The sequence below is a fragment of the Chrysochloris asiatica genome, unplaced genomic scaffold (genome assembly GCF_000296735.1).
Source record: "Chrysochloris asiatica unplaced genomic scaffold, ChrAsi1.0 scaffold00068, whole genome shotgun sequence".
NCBI lineage: Eukaryota > Metazoa > Chordata > Mammalia > Afrosoricida > Chrysochloridae > Chrysochloris > Chrysochloris asiatica.
This window is the reverse complement of record NW_006408586.1, coordinates 3,958,317-3,964,964: the sequence shown is the minus strand read 5'-3', so window position 1 is coordinate 3,964,964 and position 6,648 is coordinate 3,958,317. Positions and strand designations below refer to the sequence as shown.

The following is a 6,648-nucleotide window of genomic DNA, read 5'->3' as shown; positions in this document are numbered from 1 at the left end:
TTTTCTATGTTATAATCAATAAATACTGCTACCTATAGAATACTATCCTAATCTAAACACTCACAAATGCTTGTTTCACAAAAATTATTGGAGATTTATATCAAATTCACCAGTCTGGATTTCTAGTATGGAATCCTTTCCCTTAAAAATAAATCAGGTTGCCTTCCTTTCCCCATTCTTCCAGAAGCTCCCAATTGCATCATAGGGCAAATTAATAGGATATGATACCATCCAAAACCTCCCTAGGTTTCCTTGATTGTAATTTTTGGGGCCAGGAGAAACAGTTATTTTCAAATAGCCATCTGTTCCTATGTTATCTCGAGCTTTGATTCTTCCTAATCCACATTTGTTTCCCAGTTTGAAGGCCATTTGCTTTGACATAGAAAGTAGGCAATAGCTACATCGAGTAATTCTATTATTTCTACATAATATACATCTGCCTCTAGCAAGGATTAGGAATAAAATTTCAATTCAATTTTAAGAGGTACATTTTATTTTATAAAGTATCATTTTATTTTATTTTATTTTTTTATCTCCATTTTGCTGTAGATTCATTGGGTAAACTATGCCCTAAAGCCATCTCTCTCACCACCACAGAACAGATTCCATAAAATGGATAGTTGGGAAACAATTGATATGGAGACTTGGGATACACAAAATTGGTCACAAATATGTTTTCTTTGCAGATGTCTGTCTAGCTTGAGTCCTGATGTGACTTGACAAACACCTGTAATTTAATTTATAGCTGTAACACTTCGATGGTGAAATGGCTTTTCTGTATTTAATGATTTCTCCCCACATTTTATATTTTGAATGAGTTTCATTGTTTAAAAGAAAGATTGTATGAATATAGATGAGCTTAGTTCTAGAGGTTTTATGTGATCAAGCACAGTAATGATCCATGATCACTCCATTGCCCATTGCATTACTGTGAGATTTATTTTCGTCTGCTCTCATAAAAACACAGAACTTCACTCAAGGTCCCTCCATTGTTCTGAAATGCTGTATACTCCTTCTTGCTCCCAAACCTTTATTTATGTTTTCTAATGTTTTCCAACTTTTTAACTACAACCTTTTCATTGTTTAAGGACTAATTTAATCGCCACCTCTCAGATAAAGCAATTTTAAGGATTCCAGCACCAATATACATGCTTCTTTCTTTCTCTCATTATAATCACCTTATTTATTCTATGAACAACAAATAACTATATGTGATTTTAGAGTCCTGTTATGGCACTGTATGGTAAGCACTGGACTGCTAATAGCAAGTTCAAGTTAATGATTCAAGATCACCAGTCAATCCTTGAAAACCCTATTGTTTGTTGTTGTTTAGTGCCATTGAGTCAGTTTCAACTCATAGAGACCATGTATAGGGTTTCCAAGGAGCAGCTGGTAGATTTGAACTGCCAAACTTGTGCAAACTGACCTTGTGGTCTAGTGTTTATCCTATAGCACCACACTACGACTCCTGAAAACCCTATAAAGTGTTACTATGAGTCAGAACCAATTCAATGGCATTCAATAGCACCAACAATATGGGTTTTAATACCCCAGTCCTAGAACTGAACTTCTTGACTTTTTAATCATAGAAATATATTATGCTTATATACTTATCACCATATGTATACATTTATAATTAATTGTTTAATTTTTCTGTGAATGTTTCTGTGGTAAATACTGCCTATTTCTTCTATCACATCTTTTGGAGTAAGATACTAGGCTAAAAATGCTAAAAATATAATGTCATTTGTATTATGACTAGCCTAATAAATGAAACTATTGCTAAGGAAATAGTAGTTGTTTAATAAAGAATTGATCTTTAAAAAGGGAGCAGTTAATAATTCAAAGTTTTGTCTAAGTCAGAGTGTTGAAACTAGAAACAAAGGGAGTGGGGTTAGTGGGGGAGAGATTATAAAGAAAAGTGACTTTGTGGTACACTTGAATATGTGAAATGGAAAAGGAGGAGAAAATCACTTGGTCATGCTTCTTGAGCACACATGGGAAATATTGGGCAGGCAATATTGAAATACAGTAAGTGGGAAGCCTAATCCTAAGGAAGAGGCAGTTGGGGAAAAAACAAACAAAAAAGAAAGAATATTTGTTAAAATGATACTAGTGCCAGAAATTGTACGATTAGTTTACACACGCTAGCAAAATTTTGAAGTTCATATCATGATCTGTATTTTGTGCATGTGGAAACAGTAAAATAAATTGTTATAGAGCATAAAGGAGACGCTATTTTCAAATACACAAATATTATACAGAGAGAGAGAAAAAGAGAGAAAGAGAGAGTATGTTCTTGGTGTGGCTCTGTGGATTAATGTGCTGGACTGCAAAGTTGTTTGAACCACAGTGTCAGTGGTTCAAGGTTACCAGGCGCTCCTTGGAAACCCTATAGAGGGTCACTATGGGTCAGAACTGACTCAGCAGTACTTAACAACAACAACAATATGTATATAAGCAGTGTCTTTGTGGGTTAATGCACTGGACTGCAAGGTCAGTTTGAAGAGCAAGGTCTGTTGTTCAAGCTCACCAACAGCTCCTAGGAAACCCTATACAGGGTCGTTATTAGTCAGAATAAACTTGATGACACTTAACAACAAAATACATATATGTATATACAATGTTATTGTGTGCTACCAAGTCAATTCTGTCCCTGTGTGACAGAGTAGAACTGCCTCACAGAGTTTCCAATTTCCTAGGCTATAATCTTAATGAAAGATTGCCAAAAGTTTCCTCTCAAGAAGCAGCTAGTGAGTTGTAATGACCAACCTTTTGAGTAGCTGACTTGTGCTTTATCATAGTATATCACCAGGACTCCTCAAGGTTTACTTGCTAAAGAGTGTGAAACTAAAACCTATAAACAATAATCCAAAGATACAATATCATATATATATATATATATATATATATATGTGATTTTAAAAGCAAAAAGGCTTAAGTACATCAAGGAACAATTTTTTCCATTATGGGAGACATTCATGTATTGAATAAACTCATCCTCTTTAATTAAAATACATTTTCTGGTTTCTAAAACTAGGAAATGTTATAAATAGAAAACTGCACAATATAATACTCAATTTTTAAAAGGGAAAAATTGACTTTTCACTTAATTTTTTGAAGACGTGTTCAATTTTGTGACTTTCCATCAGTTTTACTTTCTGCTATAGTTTTCCAGTTCTGAATTATATCAAGAAAACTAAGGTCAACAGCCAAATGTTAATGCACAAAGCACTTTATTGTAAAGTAAACTGGGAGATAAAAGAAGCAAACAGACAAATAACAATATAAAATAAAATCAATCGACCATGCAAACATAAGTTTATGTATCAGAAATGGAATCCTTGAAATAGGATGTATTTTGTATTTGTTCATATATTTTAAAATATCTATACAATGAACTCTTACTATCACCGACAGAAATTACTCCATTTATTAAGAGGGCTTAGTAGACTAAGCAGCAAAAGAGATCGTGGTTAATCATGCAAAATAGAAAGAAGCTCACCTTTAACTTTACTCTTAGAAGCAGCCGCTGGTACCAAGGAAAGGTTGCACAAGAAGAAGAGAAGAAGAATATTAGATGTTAGACAGGCAATCTATCTAGTAAGAGCATAGAGGTATGTTATTTCTATTAGTTAAATTTAAAGAGATTATAGCTATGATTATGTGATCAACATGTGTTATAAGAATAAGACCTATAACAAAGAAAATGACAATTGATGATATTTTGATCGTCCTTGAATATGAAAAAGTGAAATAGACAGGATTCAGTTAGTGCAAATCATAACCACCATAAAACTCTAAATTCCTTCTATGGATTGTATTGTTGTTCTTGTTAAGTGCCTTGGAGTCAATTCCAATACATAGCGACCCTGTATAGGGTTTCTGAGGAGCAGCTTCTGAGCTTGAACTGCTGATCTTGCTGTTCAAATGGCTATGCAGTCTGATGCATGAACTCACAGCGCCACACCAGGACTCCATGGATTGTATAACCTTCTCTATATTCTTTTTTAACTCTAAATTTCAGTTTTATGTCAATTAAAGAAACACTCCTCATATATAACTTAAATATATTTAATGCTATAAAAAGTTAAGTATGTAGCCCATGAAGTTTGAACAAAATCCCAAGAGGAAGTCATTTTCATTTATTGAATGCTTATTAAATCCTAGAGACTGAGGCTGAGCACTTTCTATGCACTTTCTCTTTCATCATGACTATCTCACTAAGTTTTGTTATCATTGCTTTATGAATGAGGAAACTCAGAAAAGTCAAATTACTAAAGAGAAAAAAAAATGGAGATTTGATATTGCTCAAACTCTATGCTCTAAGATACTGCACTATGCTGTTTGGATTTAAGGAATTGAATAAGAATCTACATTGCAAGAATCAGGTCTAGAAAACTAAATCAACATAATACATTAACATGCAACTATTTTGGTATGAGATTTGAAAACTATTATTTTCTATTTCCTATTATTTTGTGACAGAAGTAGACTTAAAAAAACAATTAGAGTAGTCCTCTGTGGTGCTGTAGAATAAGCACTGGACTGCAAAGTTGGTTTGAACCACAAGTTTGGCAGTTCAAACCCACCAGCTGCTCCATGGAAACCCTATACAGGGTTACTATGAATTGGGACTGATTCGACAGCACATAACAGCAATAACTGGACAGTTCCTTCCTCAAAGAAAGATTTTTGTCAAAATGCCTCTGAAAATTGTTGAAAGGTCCCCAGGTGACACAAATGATTTGTGCTGTACTACTAAAGATTGGTGGTTCAAACACAATGGTGGTGCCTGGGAAGAAAGACTAGCAATCTGTCTCCATAAAGATTGTTGGGTGCCGTGCAGTCGGTTCCGACTCATAGGGACCCTGTACAGGGTTTCCGAGGCTGTAAATCTTTATGGGAGCAGAAAGCCTCATCTTTCTCCCGTGGAACAGCTGGTAGTTTCGAACAGCTGACCTTGCAGTTCACAGCCCGATTTGCAACCACTACACTACCAGAGCTCCTTCCATAAAGATTATTGCGGTGAAAAACAGATGAAGCAGTTCTACTATCTAACATATGGGGTTGCCATGAGCCATTATCAATTGGAGGGTAATAGGTAAACATTTCTAAAGTGATATTGCTGTTATTGTTGTTTGGTGCAACCAAGCCGGCTGGGATTCATAGTGATCCTACACACAATAGAACTAAACACTGCATGGGCCTGAAGCATCCTCACAATTGTTGTTCTAATCCATTGTTGTAAACATTGTGTCAGTCCATCTCCTTGGGAGTCTTCCTCTATTTTTCTGACCTTCTCCTTTACCAGGTATGATGCTCTTTTGCAGGCACTGATCCCTCATGGAAACAAGTCTTGCCAAGCTTGTTTCTAAGGATCATCCTGGCTATACTCCTTAGACAGATTTGTTTGCTCTTCTGCAGTCTAGGGTACTTTCAGTAGTCTTCCACAGTACCATATTCAAATGCATCAATTCTTTGATCTTCCTTATTCATTGTCAATCTTCCACATGCATGTGATCAGATTGAAAATACTATGGCTTGGGTTAGGCACACATTAGTTCTCAAAGTGGTATCTGCTTTTTGAAGAGGACTTTTGTATAAATTTTCCATAATGTATCATTTGATTTTTTAACCATTGCTTCCATGAGCACTGATTGTCAATCCATGTGAAATGAAATTCTGGATTTCTAGCTTTTCTGCATTTATCATGATGTTTATTGGACCAGTTCTGAGTATTTTTGTTCTCTTTATATTGAATTTTAATTGATACTTAAGATTATAGTCTTTAATCATCAGTAAGTGCTTCAAATCCTCTTTGCTCTGAGCAAGCAAGGTTGGGGCATCTATATATCCCTGGTTGTTATTGAGCCTACCTCCAATTCTGACGCCATGTTCTTTTTCATATAGTTCAGCTTCTAAGACTATTTGCTCACATACAGATTAATGTTGCTCGTGTTAGGTGCCATTGAGTCATTGTGACCTACGCACAACAGAATGAAACACTGCCCAACCCTACACCATCCTTACAATCATTGCTACGTTTGAGACCATTGCTGTTATCATTGTGCCAATAACATATGGTGAAAGGATTCAATGCTGACAGACACTCTTTCTGATATTAAATCATTCAATATCACCTTGCTCTGTTGTAAAGATTGCCTCTTGGTCTATGCACAGTTTTCACAGGAGCACAATTAAATGTTCTATAATTTATCTATACTTTGTTATGATACACAAAGTTGAAAGTTTTTGAATAATCAGAAAAATACAAGCAAATAGAACTTCTGGTATACTCTGCTTTCAGACAAGATTCATCAGATGTCAGCACTGATATTCCTCTTTCCATATTGTCTTCTGAATCTAGCTTGAATTTCTAGCTACTCCCCATCCATGTGCTGGTGCAACTGATTTTGAATAATCAACATCAAATTTTTGAATGATTGCATGTGATATTAATGATATTGTTCAATGACTTCTGTTTTCTGTTGGGTCACCTTTCTTTTGACTAGGCACAAATATGGATCTTTTCTAGTTTATTATTTCTGAATTTCTTGGCATTGACTTGTAAGTGCTGTTGTTGTTGAAGTATTTCAGTTTGTAGTCTGTAAATTCCTTGAGCCTTGTTTTTTGTCAATGCCTTCA

General features: G+C 35.0%; 1 protein-coding gene across 1 annotated transcript in view; it reads right to left on the bottom strand.

Annotated features, from left to right (window-relative positions):
- CADM2 (cell adhesion molecule 2) overlaps positions 1-3,556 on the bottom strand; it is a 535,372-nt gene extending 531,816 nt beyond the window's left edge. Inside the window, exon 1 of the mRNA XM_006864647.1 lies at positions 3,506-3,556. The gene's annotated coding sequence lies outside the window, so the exon portion shown is untranslated. The remainder of the gene's footprint in view (positions 1-3,505) is intronic.
- Positions 3,557-6,648: the final 3,092 nt, after the last annotated feature.